The 21,700-nt window shown below is 37.2% G+C and overlaps 1 protein-coding gene across 4 annotated transcripts in view; it reads right to left on the bottom strand.

The window, feature by feature from the left end:
* Positions 1-21,700, bottom strand: part of Vps13 (vacuolar protein sorting 13C) — a 1,645,987-nt gene that overhangs the window by 859,972 nt on the left and 764,315 nt on the right. The gene's annotated exons all lie outside the window — the stretch shown is intronic.

Genomic DNA, 21,700 nt, shown 5'->3' with positions numbered 1-21,700 from the left:
GTACAAAACTTGCTGTTGTGTCGTAGATGTTTGTTATTAACTTATTTTTACTTTGCAATGAAATGTTAAGATTATTGAAGTGGCTTGTAATATCAATTAAAAATGTAGGTTATAAAAAATCAGTTCAGTTATAAAAAATCCACAAAGGATTTTTTATAACTGAACATTTTCATTTTTCATTTCAAGAAAAACTGTTATTTCCTCCAAAAGCATATAATATCTGTTTAAAACTTTGTGGCATGATAACCATCGAACTTCTGTATAATAAGGAAGATTGAACTCAGATTCTAAATCTTTAAGAAGAGAAGTAAATTACCGATGGGTGAGTGCTCTCGCTCGAATAAAGTTGATTGTTTTTGTTACTGTTTTCAATACATTGTCCATTTTTAATATTTTTAAAAACAGAACTTGTTTATGAATAAGGCAGTGGACAGCCATGGTTTTTGGTTTATCTGGGTACTCAGCTTGTAATTTTCTAATCAATTTTGACACAAATCCTCGATTTTCACCTGTCATTGATTTAGCACCGTCGGTTGTTACAGACACAAGTCTGTCAAGTGGAAGCTTACACTTTTCTAAAATGCTCCACACAGCAGCAAAAATATCTTTGCCAATCGTAGTTCCAAGAAGAGGGATAACTTCCAACAATTCTTCGGTGATCCTCATGTTATTATCACAACCATGAAAAAATACAGCAACTTGAGCAACATCTCGTATATTTGTATTTTCATCAATCGCAATTGAAAAGAACAAGATTCCTGTAGATATATCCAGTAGTTGTGAACTGATGTTATCTGCCATTTCGCTAATTCTCTCTACCACTGTATTTCTTGATAATGAAATATTGCGAAATGATTACACTTTTTCAGGACAGACGATTTCAGCTGCTTTTATCATACATTCTTTAATTAACGAACCATCCATGAATGATTTTGAACGTTTTGCTAACAAATAGCTTATTTCGTAAATTGCTCTTACTACTGATTCATTAGTTTTCATGAATTTTGTAAATACTTGTTGTTGACTATGAAGTGTTTTCTTCATTGTTTTTAATTTTTCTTCTCTATTTTTCCTTCGAAGCCCGAATATTGTTCCTTATAATTAGAATTATAATGCCGCTTAATGTTGTCTTCTTTAGCAACACTAATATTTTACTTACAAATTAAGCATGTAATTTTACTGTTCACTTCCATACAAAAATAGTTCAACTCCCACATTTCTTAGAATTTTCTTCCCTCGATAACAATTTTTCTTTTCTTGACTGGTGTTGAAAGTGACATTTTCTATATAAATTCTATAGTTGAAATTAAAATTATAAAATTAAAAAAAAACGATTACTTAGGTATTTGTTAAATTATAGATAGTAAAAACAACAGATCCCGACAAAGAAACTAGTACGAATGGAGTATCTTTTCGATAAAATTATAAAAAATATTGTAATATTAGTTTAAATGTAAAAGAAATTTAGATTAAGATTTCTCCATTTAAAAAATAAAATGTAACTCTTTTATTTATAAAGAAATAAACTAAAAAGTTACAATGTTATTTAAAGATAATAATTTCCATTTTCATTCATTTGAAATTACTATTTATATTTTTAGTTCTTTCTAATCAAGGCTCCCCTCCGTTGATCAGTCTTTTTTTTAATTATTATCAATTAAAATGATTATATTTTTATATTTATTACAGAGGTTTTTTAATCCTTATATTCTAGAATTATAAATAGGTACTTTTTAATTGTTTACTTTAACATTTTATTTTTGGGCATCGCGGGCCACAAAAATTTTATCGTGGGCCGCCAGTTTGACACCCTAGATCTAGACAAGACTGCAGCAATAATTCAGACACAGCATAGGTTTGTTAAGGGAAAGTCTGGTCTGAAAAATTTGATAGGATATTATGATATGGTTACAAAGGAACTGGATGCAAAAAAATAATTTTGATATCATATATTTGGAATTCAGGAAAGCTTTTGACACTGTTGTGCATGGAAGACTATTGTACAAATTGGAGCAGAATGGTATTAAGGGTAAGTTGCTACAATGGATAAAAGGATGGTTGAGTGGGAGAAGACAGAGGGTAGTAATCAATTGGTGCTGCTCTTCGTGGACTAATGTTATTAGTGGAGTCCCACAGGGTTCCGTGTTGGGTCCACTGTTGTTTTGTATATTTATCAATGATATTGATGAAGGTATATCAGGCTTAGTGTCGAAGTTTGCAAATGATACAAAGGTTGGCAGGGTTGTTAATGACAGTAATGGCAGTGTGCTACTGCAACAGGATCTAGATAATTTGGGCAGATGGGCTAAGAAGTGGCAACTGAAGTTTAACCTTGACAAATGCAAAGTACTGCATATAGGTAGAAGTAACCCCAGAGAAATGTACCAACTGTGTGGTACTACACTTAAGGTGGTAGAAAATGAAAAAGACCTGGAAGTAATTGTGCAGTCAGATATAAAGTTTTCTGAGCAATGCAGACAGGCTGCCAGGGCAGGTCATGGGGTTTTGTCAATGATATATAGGAATTTTTCTAGCAGGGAAAAGGAGGTGATTGTCCCTCTGTATAAGGCAATGGTCAGGCCACACCTTGAGTACTGCATACAGGTCTGGATGCCTCATTTTAGGAAGGATGTAGATTTGCTTGAGCGTGTACAGAGATGGGCAACAAGATTGGTGAGGGGGAATGAAGGGATCGTCTTACCAAGAGAGGCTTAAATTCTGCAAATTGCAGTGGCTGGAGACTAGGCACCTGCGCGGTGATCTGATTGAGGTGTATAAGGCCTTGAATGGGTTGAGCACGCTGAATTCTGATGGGATCCTTCCACTTGTTCAGATTACGAACCTAAGGGGGCATAAATTCAAATTAAGAAAAGACAGATGTAGAATATATGTGCGGAAATTCGCCTTTAGTCAGCGAGTGGTTAATTGCTGGAACAAACTTCCATCTATCGCTCTGGAAGTTAAGAGGTTAAATAAATTTAAGGAGGAAAATGGACAGGCATTTGGGGGGATTGGTGTGAACTTTTTTGGCTGATGCTGCATAAGCTCATACACTTGCTTTCTTGTATTGCATGCCATTACCACTACTACAACAAACTTTCATCTGTCATTGTGGAAGTTGACAGCTTAAATAAATTCAAGGCAGAACCAAGACAAACATTTGGAGTGAACAGATGTGTGAAATGGGGAGGGGGTTTTTTTTTTTTGTTGGCTGATGCAATATATAAACTTGCTTTCTTATATCGTATGTCTCTGCTAATGATGTTACACCAATATGAAGTATATTATTATTATTATTGTTGCTCTTATATTATTTCTCCCTGATTGGGGGATTCCACTCCATGATGGGCACTGCTACCAAGTACACAGGGTGGTTGTATTACTGTGGTGTTACTGTTGGTCGAGGAATTCTCTTATTATTAACCATATGGTGCAAGGAAGCCTGAGGCATATGCCGCACCACCCAAAAAAAAAAAAAAAAAAAATTCCCACCTTACCCTGAGACAGAGTAGCAGAATGGAATCATCAAGAAAGAGAAGAATGATGATATCCAGCTCAGGACCCTGGGTTTGCCAAGCCCACAGTCACCAGATGTGAGCCCCTGGGGTTATTCCTTAATTTCCATTACTAATATCCATTAACTTGCGGTAGAAAGGGTCAGAGCTGTTTTTAGTTCCTGTATAGTGAATGACCCACTGTAGAGATAAAGGCCCTCTGATGTGAAATTAAGTGGCCATTTTTCACTTTTATGTCTTGGGTCAGGAACTCTGGGGAACAGGATGATATCATACAGAGGATGTTATAAAATGTTTCCCCCAGAGCATTGGCTACTGCAGTTAACTCTGTAATGGTGCATCCATTATATTCTAGGATTGATAAAAGGTAAGATGCATATTTTCTCTCTAGTTTCTGGATTTTATCCCAGATCACCTTAGTACTGAAGGACTTGGTAATTGATGATGTGGAATGGCTCCATGATTCCTGTTGACTCTGACAGCAGATGTAGAGTGCTGTGGCTTGTGCAAGTTTAAAGGCTACAAGATTGACCGTGACAGGATATTGTTGGAATATCCTCCAACAATATCCTGTCATGTTTTGAGCATTTTTTGCTGCTGCACAATCTGCATTCCAACACGATTTAAAGTGGAAACTGGAAGAATGTTTTTAAAAGGGGAGCAGATAGAAAGATGAATGAGGAGGGAGAAATCATTGTCATTGAGCATATGCTCTATGACTTATCCCCTTCCACTGATGTTAGCACTGTTAACTACCCCACAGGGTGTTATGTCCACTAAAATTTGCACAAAGTAAGAAAGGGGACGGCAGCTGCATTACAGGTCTTTTTTTTGTGGGGATGTCAGTCCCAGGCTTCAAATAAATAGAGCAGATTTTTAAAAAAATCCCATTGTAAGGCCAACTGCAACAGCCTCTATTCAATTCAGTTGTAAGTAGCAAAGGCTAAAATGGGATCTGGTCACTCACAAGGACAGCCACTCCTCCATAAGCAGGACCATCCGCAATTCTATCCTTATGAATAATTGTGATTTTATGCATGGTGGAGTCATCATTTGCCTTTAGATAAGTCTCCCGCAAACAAGAGCAAATTGAGTTGTGCTACTCCAGGAGGGTCTTGATGTCATCAGTATTTTGCCGGAATCCGTGACAATTCCTTGAAGGAATTCAGCCATTATTTTGGCTTGGTGGGTCCATCAGGCGGCATCCAAAGTGCTGAGCTGAGGGCTTACTCTAGTCTTGGATTTATCTCTTTTCGGGAAGTATGGATGTTGACAAGCACCCATTTCCTTCTCCACAAAAATTTCCAAGATTGAATCATCTGGTACCTCCTTCTCCTCAACATTATTTTTTCTTGGGAAATAGGAGGTATTTCAGACTTCTTATTCATTTCTCCAGCGACTTCTTTTGTTACTGGTGGAGCATTAGGAGGTACCAATATATGAGTGGCAACTGATTGTTCTTTCTGCACAGGTTTTTGTGAGCTGAACAGGTAGCATACAATGGGTGTGAATGAGTCTTTTGGTGGTATAGCCACTTCTGTTTGGGTTCCAATGGAACATCTCCCTGCTACCTTCCGAGCATTGGTAGGTTTGTTTGTGTTCAAGGGTTTTGCTGCTTTTCTTGCCTCCTGTTATGTTCAGCTCCGCCTTAAGTCTTTGAATTTCATTTTCTTCTTTCCACCACTGGTATGCTCACGAATAAGCAGGTATAGTTTATTGGAAGTTAATGCATGATGATTTTGAAGCTGAACATGATGTGGTTTCATGATCCTTTACAACACAGTGAGTGCACGCAAGTGCTCCATGACAGGCGACTTTCGAGTGTCAGTATTTCTGGCACTTAAAGCACCATAAGGATTTGGGACATATGAATGCGCTTGGGCAATTAATATAGACAGCTTTGATCGCATTAGGAGACATTAGGTTAAAGGTCAGGATGATATTTCTAGTGGAAACAAATTTCCTATCCCTATGCCATGCATTTTGCAGTTGTCACTCACTCCATGAGTTTTAATTCAGGATTGATTTGCTCTTAAGATACTTCCATAAGATTCCATTCGGTGATAACACCACAGGATAAGTAGTGTCTTGTGCAGGGTAAACAGTGATCAGCATTCCCCCATAGATGTAGCTCAAAGGAGCTGTTCTCAATGTTCGTCACTTCTGGTCTCTACAAGAATGTTGCCTAAGTGAAGCCGTTTCACAGATTTATGGGAGCCAGAAAAACTCTTCAAATCCTTTCTGGATAAAGAAGGTGACATTTTTCCTAAGGGCATCTCACTAATAAAGTGAATTATCAGGTAACAAAATGTTAAACCTGATATAACTTCTATTTTCTGTCTTTTAGCAGCAATGACATTATCTGGGTCAGTGCCACGTTTGTAGATAAGAACTGGGTTGGGGCCCCCCAGAAGAAATTACTTTATCAGGATTTATGGAGATTTTGTTTTGGTTCTGTGTCCGGGCAACCCACTCACAACAAAGCCCGAATGGCGTGTTCACTACATGGCAAGCAATAAATATAATCAGGAGTGGGGTGCCAGGGATACCAAGACACCATATCCAATCCACCACTAGCCTGAATCCTGTCCCTCAGACCATGAGGGTAGGGACATGGCATTGACATGGGTGACCATTGCAGGAAAACCCACTAGTTGATATATCCTGGCGGAGCCCTAGGACCCTGTCTTGCCAAAGCAGTAGTCAAAGTGATGTGCTGAAACTGGGCCCCTCAACCACCAGAATTCCCCTTTCCAAATTTCCACAGGTCACAGTGCATGGCAAACATACCAGATTCTTAAAGGAGTTAGCCTGGAACATAGGCTGTGGCTTTGGATCCCAGTGATGCAAACTGGGAGAACTAGCAGCATCATTGGGATCCCACTCACCACATACAGCTGCCACTTTGAAGTGACTGGAATAGAAAAAATGACAGTAGTGGTAGTGCTATAAACCTAATGCCACTGATGAGTACAATAAACATCTGTACATAGAAATAGAGGGCCAGTAAATCAGAATGTCTTATAATGATGGATTTTACCTTTCCAGATATTGACCGGTACTTGTGAGATCGTCACTCACACATTAGCAAGATTTCCGTGGATATATTGGATGGCTGTTTTCTGAAGCAGCATGTGAGAGAGAGAGAGAGAGAGAGAGAGAGTAATACTCTTGATCTGATTGTTAGCAGTGATTACTCATGCATTAAGAATCTGCAGATAAAACAACCACTAGGTTGCAGTGATCACAGTGAATTGATTTGGTATTTATTAATGATGTAATTACCATCAAGGATAAAGGGAAGGATTTTGGCTTTTTCATAAAAGTAACTTCAGAGGTATCAGACAGTTTTTAAATTCAATACAGTGGGACCAACTGATGATGTTGCCAACAAGTTCTTTTCATTTATCTCTAAATGGCAAGAACTCAGGGAAGTAATCATAGAAGCTACAAGGCTTTTCACACCAAGAAAAAATACTGTTCAAGGATTTACCAAATGCATGTCAGATGAAATAATGAGACAGGTGGCAGAAAAGAAAAATGAAAGGGATGCATATCTATTCTCAAAATACAGAAGCCTATGGTAGATATAAACCAGTCCGTAATGAAGTCACAAAGGAGGATAGACAAGCAAAAGCAGATTACAAAAAATCTTTGGCATAGATTGTAAATAAAAACAAAAAAGACTTCTTTACTTATGTAAACACTACAGTTAACGTTTTAAATTTAATTAAACTACTTGATACTTATGGTTTGATTGTTGACAATCCTGCTCAGGTTGCTGACAAACTGAATGAGTACTCTGCATGTGCATTCACACATGAGGAAAGGGAAGGTAATGCCACAAGTTTATCAAATTGTAACAAGAAGCTAAATGATTTTGTAATAAATCAGAAGAAAGTGGAAGCAAAAGTACTGAAATTAAACATAAGCTCAGGACCTGGGAGGGATGGAATTATCCAGTTATATTAAGGGAGGCAGCGAAGAGAGTAAGCAAACCATTAGTAATGATTATGAGAGTATCCTTGGTTTGAGGGGAGGTCCCCACAGAATGGAGATGTGGGAATGTATCCCCAATTCACAAAAGGGATCAAAGGGGGGGTGATATGAGTAATTACAGACCTGTTAATTTAACTTTTGTTCCAGAGAAAATAATGGAGCCATTGGTTAAATAAGTAATGCAGGATCATTTAGACAAGACTGAAATTATACTTCAGACACGCAAAAACCTTGGGAGGTGCAATATGGCCACAGAAGCCGATGCGCCAACAACTACCAAATCAAAAAAAAAAAAAAAAAATCAAAAAAAACTTCAGACACAGCATGGCTTTGTTCAGGAGAAATCTTGTATGACCAATTTTTTTGGACATTTGAATGTGGTCACAAAGGAAGTGGATGAAAAAAAATAATTTTGATATCACACACTTTGATTTCAGGAGAGCTTTTAATACCAATGCACATAAAAGACTACTGTACAAATTGGAGCAGCATGGCACTAAGGACAAGATGCTGCCATGGATAAAAGAATGATTGAGGGAAAAAACAGTCTCACTGGTTCTCATTAGTGAATCTATGTCAGAAGAACTAATGAATCTCATTAGTTCTTCTGATATCAATTTGGGCCTAAACAGAACAGAATTTCGTAGTGGATATGAAAAGCCTAGTAGCCTGCAAGATTAATTCCTTGAATGCTTCCCATTTAGAATTTGCTGTTGGCAACATCATTAGTTGGTCACACTGTATAGAATTTAAAAAATCTCTACGACTACTGCAGCCACCTACACGAAAGAAAACCCTTCCCTTTACCTTTGATGACAGTTAAATCTTTAAGTAAATCCCACATCAGTACACTGTGATTACTGCCACCTAGTAGTTCCTTGATCTGTAAATTCTGGTGAGTATGGGCTGGGCACACCCAGGAACCTGAGCGATATCATCATTCTTCTCTTTCTTGGCGATTGCTTTCTACTTCTCTCTCTCTCGGTAATTTTTTTTTGGCTAGTGCAGCATAGGCCTCAGGCTTCCTTGCACCATATGGCTAATAGTAATAATAATGGATAACTTTCAGAAACACACAGCAGCACTCCAGCAGGCCATAAGGAAGATAGATAAGCGATATATCCCACTCAACCTAAGCGAGGAGTCCCAGCCCCCAACCAGGAGGCACAAACAAAGCTAGAAAGATGGGCAGAGAAGACACTCCAGGGCAGACACTACAATGACTCCATCAAGATCATATAGATAAAATTGCTCCCAATGCATGGCTCACGAGCAGGATGCTCTTCCCCCAAGACTGAAAGATTCATGCTCGCCATTCAAGACCAGGTAATCAACACCAGGAACTATAGAAAAGACATAGCCAAGGAGCCCGGAGTGTCCAAAGACACGTTGATGGTGCCAACTGGGCTCAGAAACAATCCAACACATCACCGTGGGGTGCAAGGTGATCACCCAAACTGAGTACACTCATAGACACAACCAGGTAGCCAGGATAATACATCACAAGCTAGCAAGGAAATACCAGTTGATCAAAGAAAGTGTACCATACTATAATTACGAACCCCAGGCAGTACTAAAGACCCAAACCCACAAGCTGAACTGGGATCACGCCATAATAATGGATAGGACCATCCTGTATGACAGACCGGACATAACACTTGTGGACAAGAAGGAAAAAGCTACCTATCTGATTGACATAGCGGTACCCAACACTGGCAACCTGCAGAAAACCCACAGGGAAAATAATTAGCAAGTACACATACCTAACACAGTAGATCAAAGAGATGTGGCATATGCAACAAGTAACGACCATCCCAAGCATCGTGTCAACCACAGGTACAGTGCCAAAGACCCTACATAACAGCCTAGCAGCAATAGGTCTCCCAGCAAACACCTACAAAGAACTCCAGAAAGTTGCAATCCTGAACACCTGTACGATAGTCAGACTTCCTCGACCAACAGTAACACCAGACATAACAACAACAACCTTGTGTACTTGGTAGCAATACCCGTCACGAGGTGGAACCCCCAGTCAGTGAGAAAATAATATAAGAGCAATAATAATAATAATAATCACTGGTGATAATCAGATCAAGAATATTACTCTATCTGGTTGCATATCTAACATGCAGCTGTAGGAAAAATCATCCAATAAATCTACAAAAGCCTTGCTAGTGTGCGAGTTACCAATCCACAAGTTCCAGTTAATATCTGGGATGTTAAAATCCCCCATTATAATACATTCGGATTTACTGCCCCATTCTATTTCTCTGTATAGTTATTCACTGTACTCATCAGAGACATCAGTCATAAAACAAACCCTAGCCTCATTTTTGCTTTTCCAGTCACATCAAACTGATTGCACCATCTATGTTAACTGGTTGCACTTCCTTAGATTTTATGTGTTTTTAAGCTAACAGAATAAAATTATATGAGGCTTAATGTCCAGGTTTGCAAATGATACAAAGGTTGGCATGGTGGTTAATGGCAGGAATGACGGTATGCTACTGTAATAGGTTCTAGAAAAGTTATGCAGATGGGCTAAGAAATGTCAGTTGAAGTTTAACACTGACAAATGCAAATTAATGCATGAAGGAGTACACTGAGCAGACAGAAATCATGGGTACTCAGTGTACACTGAGTTCCCAGATTGCATGATTTGTGTGCGACAACTACTTAGTAATGGGTAATCCCACCTTTTGCCTGGATAAGGGCAGTCACATGACAAAGCATTGAGTCCCCCAGTTAATTCTGTTGCATTCCTCGGTGAAGGATCCAAAGCTCGAATGAAACGTTCTACAGCATCCAAAAGATGCTCCACAGGGTTCATGTCTGAAGAATGGGAAGGCTATTCCATGGTGGTAAAATCTGCGGAACGCTCTTCGACCCATGTTCTATTCATTACGGCTCTGTGGGAAGGCGCACTGTCCTGCTGGAAGAGTCCATTGCCCGGTGGGTGCAAGATGACCATGAAACGATGGACACATAACCTTAGGGTTGCCAGATTTCTATGACTGGATTAAAGGACACTCAAAAATAATTAATGCTACCACTCTTCACCTCTCATTCCACCTCCTCCCACCCCAAAAAAGGGAAACTGAATGATTTTTTAGTTAATAATTAAACAATTTGTTTATATTTTTTAGATTTTGGTTTAAAAATTATAGTTTTCATATTGACTATAAGTATTTGCAAATTTTACTTTAATTTAGAATTTAAAATATTTAATGGTTAAACCATGGCTTCCTATGGGCTGATATATAAGGATAATGAACAATATGGATGATTAAAAATCATGAATTGATCCAAATATTTTAATGGAAATAGTGCATTAATTAACAAGTTGAAGTAATTTTAGGTAGGTGAAAAAAAACAAAAAAAATAATAATAAATAAATAAAAACATAGTAGTTTAATAGCTAGAAATCATTCCGATTCAACATTAAATTTTTAGAAAAGGATATTATCTCAGTACTCACTTCTTAGATCCTATTGGTTAAAATTAAAAATTACATGAAAGGAAGGTAAAAAGGGAATAAAGTGAAAGTTCTATTACATTAATTGATTAAATTTTAAATTTAAAAACGTATCCCTAGGAAAAGAGAGTGCACCACCTTTTTCCTAGTTGTCATTTATAAACATTATATAAAAGAACGTAGCATGTTGAAAAGTTAATAAGCTTTGCTAAAAATTTAATGGATAATCAATAGTACTTCAAGCTATTTTTGTATGCCTTAAGAACTTCGGCATCATTTTTAATTTGCTCAGAAAAATCTAAACAATTATCTTTAAAATTGAAGTAGATCATTAGTTCGCTTTTTATGAGTGAAACTGAACATCTATTTTGCCCATCCCTCCACTTCCAGTTCATTACACTAAAAATCCTTTCTGAATTTGCTAAAGTTCCTGACACTGAAAAAACATATGAAATGACCTTGAAAATATTTGAAAGCTTAAAATCAATACTTTTCAAATTTAAATGCCATTGATTGATTTGAAGTATTCGAACAAGTTGTACTTTTTCAGAGGTTGACACAGTTTCATAATTTGCTTTCAGTACTGAAACCTCATCAAGTAAATCATTCATATCCAACTTTAGTTTTTCTGTTAATTTAAAATATTCTGCTACTTCAGCAAATGAGTCATAGTTAGGACAACTGTTTTTAAAGCTTAATTTTCTGAATTTCTAAAAAGGGGTATTTTCATTAAAATTCTTTCCTAATGAATGCTGCATTATAAAATGCTTTGAAATCATTTATTACTGTGCTTATAACTGCAGGGTCTAATTTCTGAAAATGCTGATGAACTTGATACCCAAAAAATTCTTGATCAAGACGATTCTTGAGTGAATTTTTTATATCATTCATCATATAAAAAATATCACTGGCACATGTTTCATTCTATTCAAGCTCTTTTATTGCTATGCAAATTATTCTGATCGCATACACTGAGAAAAGAAAATATAATTCTATAATTATAGGGACCTCTGATGAATTTTCATTAATTTGAAGGATTTTAAGAAGCTGTTTGGAACAGCCTTTTGGTTTGCTTATGAAATAAAGGCTGTGTTAGTTACTCTAACACAGCCCACATATTTACTTGTTCTATGATGACTCCCAGCAGTCTTTGAAAGCCCCAGAAATCTTAGAAATCCCAAGCAACTCACTTTCCAGGCTGCTGGTCATTCCAATAGAAGCAGTGCAAGAATCGCTTTCACCTCTGTCTGTGGCTACTGTTACTCTTATGTGAATATCCCTACATATTATATGAAATATCTATGTGAACTAAGTGAATATGAAGTAGAACATATTATCATTAATACTTAAATTAAACACTTTCAGTTTTTTCCTAGTGGAGGTAATTCCACGAGTGAAGAACCCTGTGACGATATTGCTCAAGAAACGATATTAGATTTGTTTGCGGAGCCAGTTCAAAACTATTTACAACTAATTGGGATCCAATAAGCAAGCGCAGTAGTCTTTTAAAGCCTCTGAAATCACTACTGCGCTGGCTCACATGTAACAGAGCATCGTCTTTTTTAACAGCTTTCAGAACTAACATTTCACTCACAAATCTGTTACAAATTACTAGAGTTTGGTATGGTTGGTGTTTTAGTATAGGAGTATTTTTGTTTTGTTATCTAGTAAGTATCTGTAATATCTTATGTATTGTTTATATATTTATCAAAACTGAATTGTTTGACGAAGCATGACATTTATAGCGAGTGATAATTGTAAATTAGTTTTTTTCTCAGGTTATTTGAAAACGATTTTATCAGCCGAGTTTCAAAAATGAGTCAAATTTCCACTAGATCCTGTTCTTTGTTTAGAGACTGCATGGCATTTTTATTTTTAACAATGTTTTTACTGTTGTCTACGACAGTGCTTCCCAAACTGGTGGCAGTCAACCTTGTTGACGGCCACCTAATATATTTAATTCTAATATATTTATATCTCAAATACATATATATATACACAGTTATGCCCAGTTAATTTATTAAAGTACAAATAAAATAAAATATAAGTACAAAATTCAGTAGCTTTCGGAACACGTGTCCCTTTATCAACTGACAAATTTGAATACATTACAAGCAAATGTGGCACGTTACTCATGCGTCATTGTTGTAGCACGGACGTGTGCTGCCTTACGCCAGTGATCATCCATCAATAAAACGGTTGTCTCTAGGATGGGATGTATACGCATGCCTTTCTGGCGATTTAATGCGTTAGGGTTGTTTATTATGTTTAGTGACTCTAGCCATAGGCGGTGGCGAAAGTGTCGCGTGTGGTCCACTATCTCAAAGTCGCGCTTGGGGTCAAGATCGTGGTTGGTAGCCCAAAAATGTTCTGCGAGCACGGACTGGTCAGTTTCGGCAAGCCGGATTGCTCTGTCGTGTTCCGTAAGGCGATCCTGGAGACGTCTCGATGTCTCACCTACGTAGCAACTGTTACAGGCCCTACAGGTGATACGGTACACTACATTGCTGCGTAAGACAGGTGTGACAGGGGTCTTCACACTGGAGACAAGTGAACGTAGGCTCTTACCGGGTAATTGCACACATTTGATGTTGTAACTTCTCAGGATCTTCGAGATACGTCCTGACACTCCTGGATAGTACGGAATGTAGGCAGACGATATGCCGACTTGCTTCGGAGGTAAGTTCTTCTGCCTGTAACAAGCATCTGTTAAGTACATGGGATGGATAACCGCATCTGGTTAGGTCCGCCTTCACACGGGAGATCTCGTTACGTCTAATTGTGTCGGTGCTGGAATGGCTCCAGGCCCTGGAGAATAGGGTGCGGGCAGTGCTATTGAGATGGCTTGGAGCGTGGCCGGACCCGTAGTTGGTGAATTGACCGCACCACATGGGTTTGCGGTATACTGAGGTCTCTAGACTTGGGCCTACGCGATGCACTAGCACGTCCAGAAACGGGAGCGAACCGTCCACCTCTGATTCTACGGTAAACTTGATGAAATTGGATAGAGAGTTGAGGTGTTCTAGTAGTACCGTTTCAGAACCACGTGGTATTATGGTAAAAATATCGTCAACGTATCTACACCACGTTGTAATAGGTGTAGGTGGGTTCTGGTGTATCTGCTCCTCTAGATCTTCCATGGCGATGTTAGCTACTACGGAACTGACAGGGGCACCCATAGCAGTGCCATGTACTTGTTTGTAGAGTGAGTCTTCAAAGGTGAAGATGCTGCTAGAGAGGCATAGGTTGAGGGCGGTACAGATGTCATCAGTGGATAGTGACGTCCTGGATTGGAGGCTTAAGTCGCTCTCAAGGAGCCTTCTGGCGCAGTGCATGGCCTGTTGGACGGGAATCGAGGTGAATAAAGAAACCACGTCAAATGATGCCATGACACAGTTGTCAGGGATTGAAATGTCCTTAATGATGTTAATAAATTCACTGCTGTTTTTAACGGTGTGAGATGTATTACCTATAAGAGGCGAGAGGAGGCTCGCGATGTGTTTGGACAGTTCATACGTTGGGGCACTGCAGCAAGACACTATAGGTCTGAGAGGAATACCCGGTTTATGGATCTTTGGTAATCCGTAGAATTGCGGTAGTTGGCAATACGTCAACGATATTTTTACCATAATACCACGTGGTTCTGAAACGGTACTACTAGAACACCTCAACTCTCTATCCAATTTCATCAAGTTTACCGTAGAATCAGAGGTGGACGGTTCGCTCCCGTTTCTGGACGTGCTAGTGCATCGCGTAGGCCCAAGTCTAGAGACCTCAGTGTACCGCAAACCCATGTGGTGCGGTCAATTCACCAACTACGGGTCCGGCCACGCTCCAAGCCATCTCAATAGCACTGCCCGCACCCTATTCTCCAGGGCCTGGAGCCATTCCAGCACCGACACAATTAGACGTAACGAGATCTCCCGTGTGAAGGCGGACCTAACCAGATGCGGTTATCCATCCCATGTACTTAACAGATGCTTGTTACAGGCAGAAGAACTTACCTCCGAAGCAAGTCGGCATATCGTCTGCCTACATTCCGTACTATCCAGGAGTGTCAGGACGTATCTCGAAGATCCTGAGAAGTTACAACATCAAATGTGTGCAATTACCCGGTAAGAGCCTACGTTCACTTGTCTCCAGTGTGAAGACCCCTGTCACACCTGTCTTACGCAGCAATGTAGTGTACCGTATCACCTGTAGGGCCTGTAACAGTTGCTACGTAGGTGAGACATCGAGACGTCTCCAGGATCGCCTTACGGAACACGACAGAGCAATCCGGCTTGCCGAAACTGACCAGTCCGTGCTCGCAGAACATTTTTGGGCTACCAACCACGATCTTGACCCCAAGCGCGACTTTGAGATAGTGGACCACGCGCGACACTTTCACCACCGCCTATGGCTAGAGTCACTAAACATAATAAACAACCCTAAGGCATTAAATCGCCAGAAAGGCATGCGTATACATCCCATCCTAGAGACAACCGTTTTATTGATGGATGATCACTGGCGTAAGGCAGCACACGTCCGTGCTACAACAATGACGCATGAGTAACGTGCCACATTTGCTTGTAATGTATTCAAATTTGTCAGTTGATAAAGGGACACGTGTTCTGCAAGCTACTGAATTTTGTACTTATATTTTATTTTATTTTATTTGTACTTTAATAAATTAACTGGGCATAACTGTGTGTATATATATATGTATTTGAAACTATGGACCCCAGTACTCCAGGCCCATTTGTCACTATATTTATATCTATAAGGAATAGAAATTTCATAATGTGGCACAGGGCCGTGCGGTAGATTTTCTCAGTATTATGCAAGTCTTCGAAATGCCGCCCCTTAAATGTTTTTTCTTTAAAATAACCTTCGATTGTGATTTTTAAAATAAACTGCACAAAATGTACGAATACTATTTTTATTTTGAAAATATAAACTACTTTAAAATAATGATATCAACTATCAACTACAACAATCTACTACAGTTTTACCATTCTAAGTTTAACTTTAGCAAATTCATTAATTAGGGATGTGTAGTCTAGAGTGGCAGCCGATGTAGATTCAATAGAAATTAATGACAGATTTCTAAGTTTTGTGTGGCTTATTGAACTTCTTAAGTAATGCTTTATTAATTTTAATTTGGAAAAACTTCTTTCCCCACTAGCTACAGAGACAGAGAGTGTTAATAAAATTCTCAGAGCTACAACTGTATTCGGATACAAAGTAATTAAGTTATTTTGGCACAAATAATTTAAACCATCCAAAGGTTTCATAGAATATGGTAGCATTCGGGATACATCACGTAATTCTTCTTGAAGATCATTTGAATTTATATCTGATACATTTTCGACCGAAAGTATTGACTGGAGACTGGTACAATTATTTTCTAGCGTTTTGTCATCTATATCCTTGAGTTTTAAAATGTCATATAAAAACTGAAAATTTTTGCTATGGGTTTCCAGAAGCGTGAATCATTCATTCAGAGAATTAAAGGCAATGTCCAGAATATAATTGAAAAAGTTTATTTTAAATTTATTCTCCTCTATTAAGGGTTCATTGACAGCTTCTTCATAGTCAAATTGACACTTTTTCCTTGTGGCTCTAACTTCAGTTTCGGCAGGAAATTCTGTACTGCATTCAAGATTCTCTGCATTCTCATTAGCAGCAATTTTCATCTGATCATATCCAGATTGTCTATAACTTTTCACTTTTTGTATCCTTACCTGATAACATCCTTACCCAATCTGACAAATTTATAGTTACAGATTGCAATAGCTTCGAGAATGAATTTATTTCAAATAAAATATCATGCCAAAGGATTACACCGCATATAAACTTGTAATTTTTAATATTTTTTGCTAACACTTTTGCTTTAATTTTAGTTTCTGCATCTCTGTTGATGTCTTCTATTATTTGGAATAATGCATCATAGATTTTGCAAAGTTGAAATCGTAAAGGTTTTAACGCATCTACTCTGCTTGACCACCTAGTAGCACTCAATGGTTTTAGAGTTAATTGTGAAACATTTTTTTAGCACTTCCTAACGCTTTGTAGAACCAGAAAAAAAAAAGTGTAAAGTTCTTGTACAATAGAAAAAAAAGTTGTTGTTTCTGTAGAAGAAGACGCTGCATCATTCACAACTAGGTTTAAAGAATGACATGCGCAAGGCACATAAAACGCCCTTGGATATTTTTCAAGTATTCTATTTGTACACCCTTTCTTATTAGCTCCTTTGTCATAGCCTTGTCCACTAAGCCACTTTAACTAAAAACCTAACTTTTCCAAATGTGTCAGAATAAGTTCCGTCAAACCCCTCTCGGGTTGAATCACTAGCTTAAAAAAACCAATAAAGAATTCTTCAATTTCATATTTATTTTGAATGGAGTTAAAAGCGACAACTGTTATTGTTAATGAGAGCTGTTCAATAAGACTTACGTCTGGGGTACAATGGGCGATTATCAAAAAATATTTAGCTATTTTTGTTATTTCGACAATTTTGCTTAAAATTACATTTCCCATCAAATTTATCAATTCATCTTGTATATTATTGCTTAGATAAATCACAGACCATTTATCAGACTCGCGTTGTACTTTCCTGATATGTTCTTCCATAACTGGATCAAACTCAGAAAGCAATTCTACCAACTTTAGGAAGTTTCCGTTATTAGTCTGAAACAAATGTTCAGTTGTTCCACGAAAAGCTAAGCACTGTGAGACCAATAGTCTAATTCTTGACATAATTCTTTTATAGAACTCCTCTCCAATGTTGAATTTCCATATCCATAATTCGTTGATATTCAGCATCAATAGTTTTTTTCTGCTTTTAATCGAATGTCCAATTCTTTCCACGCTCTAAAAGCATTTCTGTGATTTACAGATGTTTCGTGTATTGTGAGGGCTCTTATAAGATTTTCCCAGTCAGAATAGCCTTTTTTTGGGCCAGTCACTTATAGCAGAAGAATTATCAAATAACATAGAACAAAAGCAAAAAAAAAGACATCATTTGTAACAGAGTAAATCAACCAACTTCTCTCAATGACTTCACCATTGCTCAACACTTTCAAATAATGCAAGGGCGAAAATCTATGCCTTCCTTTATTTATAGGAAACTCGAATTCTTTAATTTCATGTGAACCCCTCTCAACCAGTATTTGATGAGTTTCAGATGACACGCAGAAAGCATTCCATAAATAACACCATCAGATGAACTTCTGATGGTGTTATTTTTTGGCCCTCTTCAACAACTTCTTCTGGAAGTGATTGGGGCGGCATTGAGTTTTTATTAGCCAAATCCAAAGCAGTCGCTGTTGATGTGGATGTGGACAGCTCATCTAAAAAGGACTTTTGTACTAAGAATTCCTTCATAACATAGCTTAGCTTTCTTCCTCGTTCTTCTTTCTTTAAGCGTTTCTTTTTATATTGACTTCCAGACAATTTTTTACTTTTCTGTTCCATACTGTAATAACAATATTAAATAAAAATTCACAGTCCTTCGCAAAGATGCAACCGGGGAGGAGGGGGGTCATTGAAAATGATTAAATATGATGATGGTTATCATGCTATTAAAATAGGGTAGATAAAATAACGACAGAAATGAGTTGCAAAGCTAGTAAGATTTGTAGGTAACAGAACATAGCAAATAGATAACGAATATCTGTCAAATTGACAACTAGCAGCTGTTTTGACATATGCCTTTTTTTAATTTGTTATTGTATTGTCTCCACCTTCAATGTATATGAATTTGGTAAAAATAGAGCAATAAATAACGAACGTAAAAGTAGGCAAATGCAAATATTTCCTAAGCGACTCTCTCTCTATCACAAACAGAATGCCAAAGTAGCCCAATATTACCTAAATAAGTCTATCTATCACACACAGGCACACGTTCCGCACCTGAGATATACCCAGTCCATGCAAATGCTACTTTTTAATTCGAGTCTTTATTGTCATAACATAATCATTGAAAATGATTCATTTTCAATGATAATAAGTAACTACAATTGCTGTAAAAAACAATAATTCTCTTACCTGATCTACTATTTAAACACAAAAACTGAATTAGTATAAATGCAAAAATATTATACTGATACAGATATATTATATATCTGATTTAAACACAGCGCAGCCATTTGCCACTTCTCGAGACAAACTAACATTAAAATCAAATATTGTCAATAATTGTAAGCTCAAAGCAGAACTATCAACACGTAACACGTGCAATTGTCTTTTGTGATAATTGCCGCCACAGCTTTTAGGAGCGGCCATGCGGTATATTACAAACAAAAATAATAGCTTCGCGCTGTAAGATCAAAAGTCTTTCGGCGAGCGCTCGCCAATGATGCACCTGCACCAGAAACCGAAATCAAAGGGTAATGAAAGCGCTTAGGCAGAGGCGTGCGATAAATCATAAATCGTATACATCAATATCTGAATAACATAGACCAATATAGAAAAGCGTTGCGTAAAGATTTTTAATTATTGAATGGTTCAAATTGTTGAAGTTGAATTCAAATTGTTTGAACCATTCAAATTGCCGCCCCCTTACGGTTACCGCCTGATGCGGCCGCCTCTCTGTATCATAGAACAGCACGGCCTGGCCCTAATGTGCCATGCCAAATAATGTGTATGTAGAACGCTAACAACGGACTGGGAAATTTAAGGAAATTAACTTGTGTGGGTACACCAGATGACTACATTTATGTAGTCGATCTGCCAGTTCCCCAGTAGTAATAATTATAAAATCAATAAATTTCTTTTAATTATGCACATGAACGTTGTTAGAAATTGTTGCTCATAAATTGTTTATTTCTTATTAATGTATTTATTTAATTTATTTAGCCATTAAAAGAAGATTTTATCACATAACGAATAAATAGTACTAGCAAATCATTACAAGACATGCAGTACAATTTATTGTTAGGAACAAATCTTCTGAAATCACTTGCCGATTTTATCATGAATGTCGGGAACAAGTTTGATGATATTGAGAATGATGCCAATTTACTAACGGAAAACCAAAACTACAAGGAGACCATAATTAAAAGAAGAAAATTGCAGTTTGAAGAAACAACTCTAAATGAAACATATTTTACTGCAAAACAAAATTGTGATAAACGTACATAACATTATTTGTGACGTACTTATATCTGAAACATCTCGGAGAAGTGCCATTTACAGTGATGCACTAAAGGATTTTGAATTATTTTTCAATTTTAAAATGCCTGATGTCCAATTTAATGAATGTGTGGAAAGCATATCTACAAAATATCAAAATGATACTGATATTAGGTACTTTAAAGATGAAATTGTTCATTTTATTGCATTCATAAAAGGAGAAAATGTCACCAATCCCGTTGACATGTACAAATTATTAATTGAGGTTTGCAATCTACATTTCCAAATGTAGAAAAAATTCTAAAAATATTTTTGACAATTCCTATTTGCAACACGAGTGGTGAACGTTCATTTTCAGTTTTAAAAGAGTTAAAAATTACTTATGAAATTCCTTATCTCAGTTGCATTTAAGTCAATTGTCAATGATGTTTAGAGAAAACGACGTTGTTCAGTTATTAGATTATGAATCTCTAATTAATAAATTTGCTAAAGCTAAAGCGAGAAAAGTTCCTATTTAGTTTAATTTTTATATTTATTTAAGTGCATAACAATCGGGAAGTTTTCAAGGATAGCCAGTGCTACCTTTGTGTCAATGACAAAAACATAAATTGAAAAATTAAACTTATCATTGGCTATGCTGAAAAAATCCCCATTTTTATACACCCATTGACATTGGCACACCTACCATCTAATTAATACAATAACAAACATGATGTTATTTTATATTCAAATATATTTTTAATGTTTAATAAACAGACTGATAACTATGTTGTTTCAATGTATATTTTTTTTATTAATAAATCAATTTATGCACTTTTATAAAAAAAAATCCACCTCAACTAGTAATGATGAATAAAAGAGAGTAAATATAGAGACAAATTTCAGTTATATAATCTAAAATTTTTGCTACCTCTTAAAATTTGCAACTTGCAAGATAGGTAGGGAAGGTCACAAATAAAATATGGTGCTACTATAGCCTGCATTCTACGCGTGATCTGCATTCTACGCGTGATACCATGCAATTTACAGGCAGGGACTGCTATGCAAGCTCATGCTACCGTACTTTCTGTTCTGCACACCTGCCTGTAGGTTACAGTGAGACCATGAATTCATATCATATCGACGCGGTGTACGATTTAACTATTTTATCGCTTTAGTTTGGAGATTTTTGTTTTCGTGTATTAATGTTAGATTTGGGAGAGATGGTAGTTGTGTCATTTTTTTCATTTAAACATTAGTTAAAATATGTATAAAAGAATTGTGCAACCAAAATGATTAAAACCGCAACACCAAATCTAGAGCGCGTACTATAGTAAAAATGTGTGCGTAGAGTGCACATTGTAGTGGTACCGAAAATATTTAGAGGAGGGGTCCTCGAAATTGAATTGTGCCTGGGGCCTCTCAAGTGCTAAATCTGCCACTGGCCTTAAGATATTCTTTTGATCACAGGGTGGGAAATTACCTATCTCCTCTGAGTTGTGTGAGTCCCACACTGTGATTACTCCGTTTATAAAATGTGGCACATGTGTAGAGTAACTTTAATTGCGAATTCTTGATTTCTTCAAAATGCAGCAGGGTCCCCAAACGGATAAAC

Source organism: Mastigoproctus giganteus, chromosome 1, assembly GCF_048544385.1.
Source record: "Mastigoproctus giganteus isolate SK-2022 chromosome 1, ASM4854438v1, whole genome shotgun sequence".
NCBI lineage: Eukaryota > Metazoa > Arthropoda > Arachnida > Uropygi > Thelyphonidae > Mastigoproctus > Mastigoproctus giganteus.
Note: the sequence above shows the minus strand (reverse complement) of the source record. Positions and strands in the feature narration are given on the sequence as shown.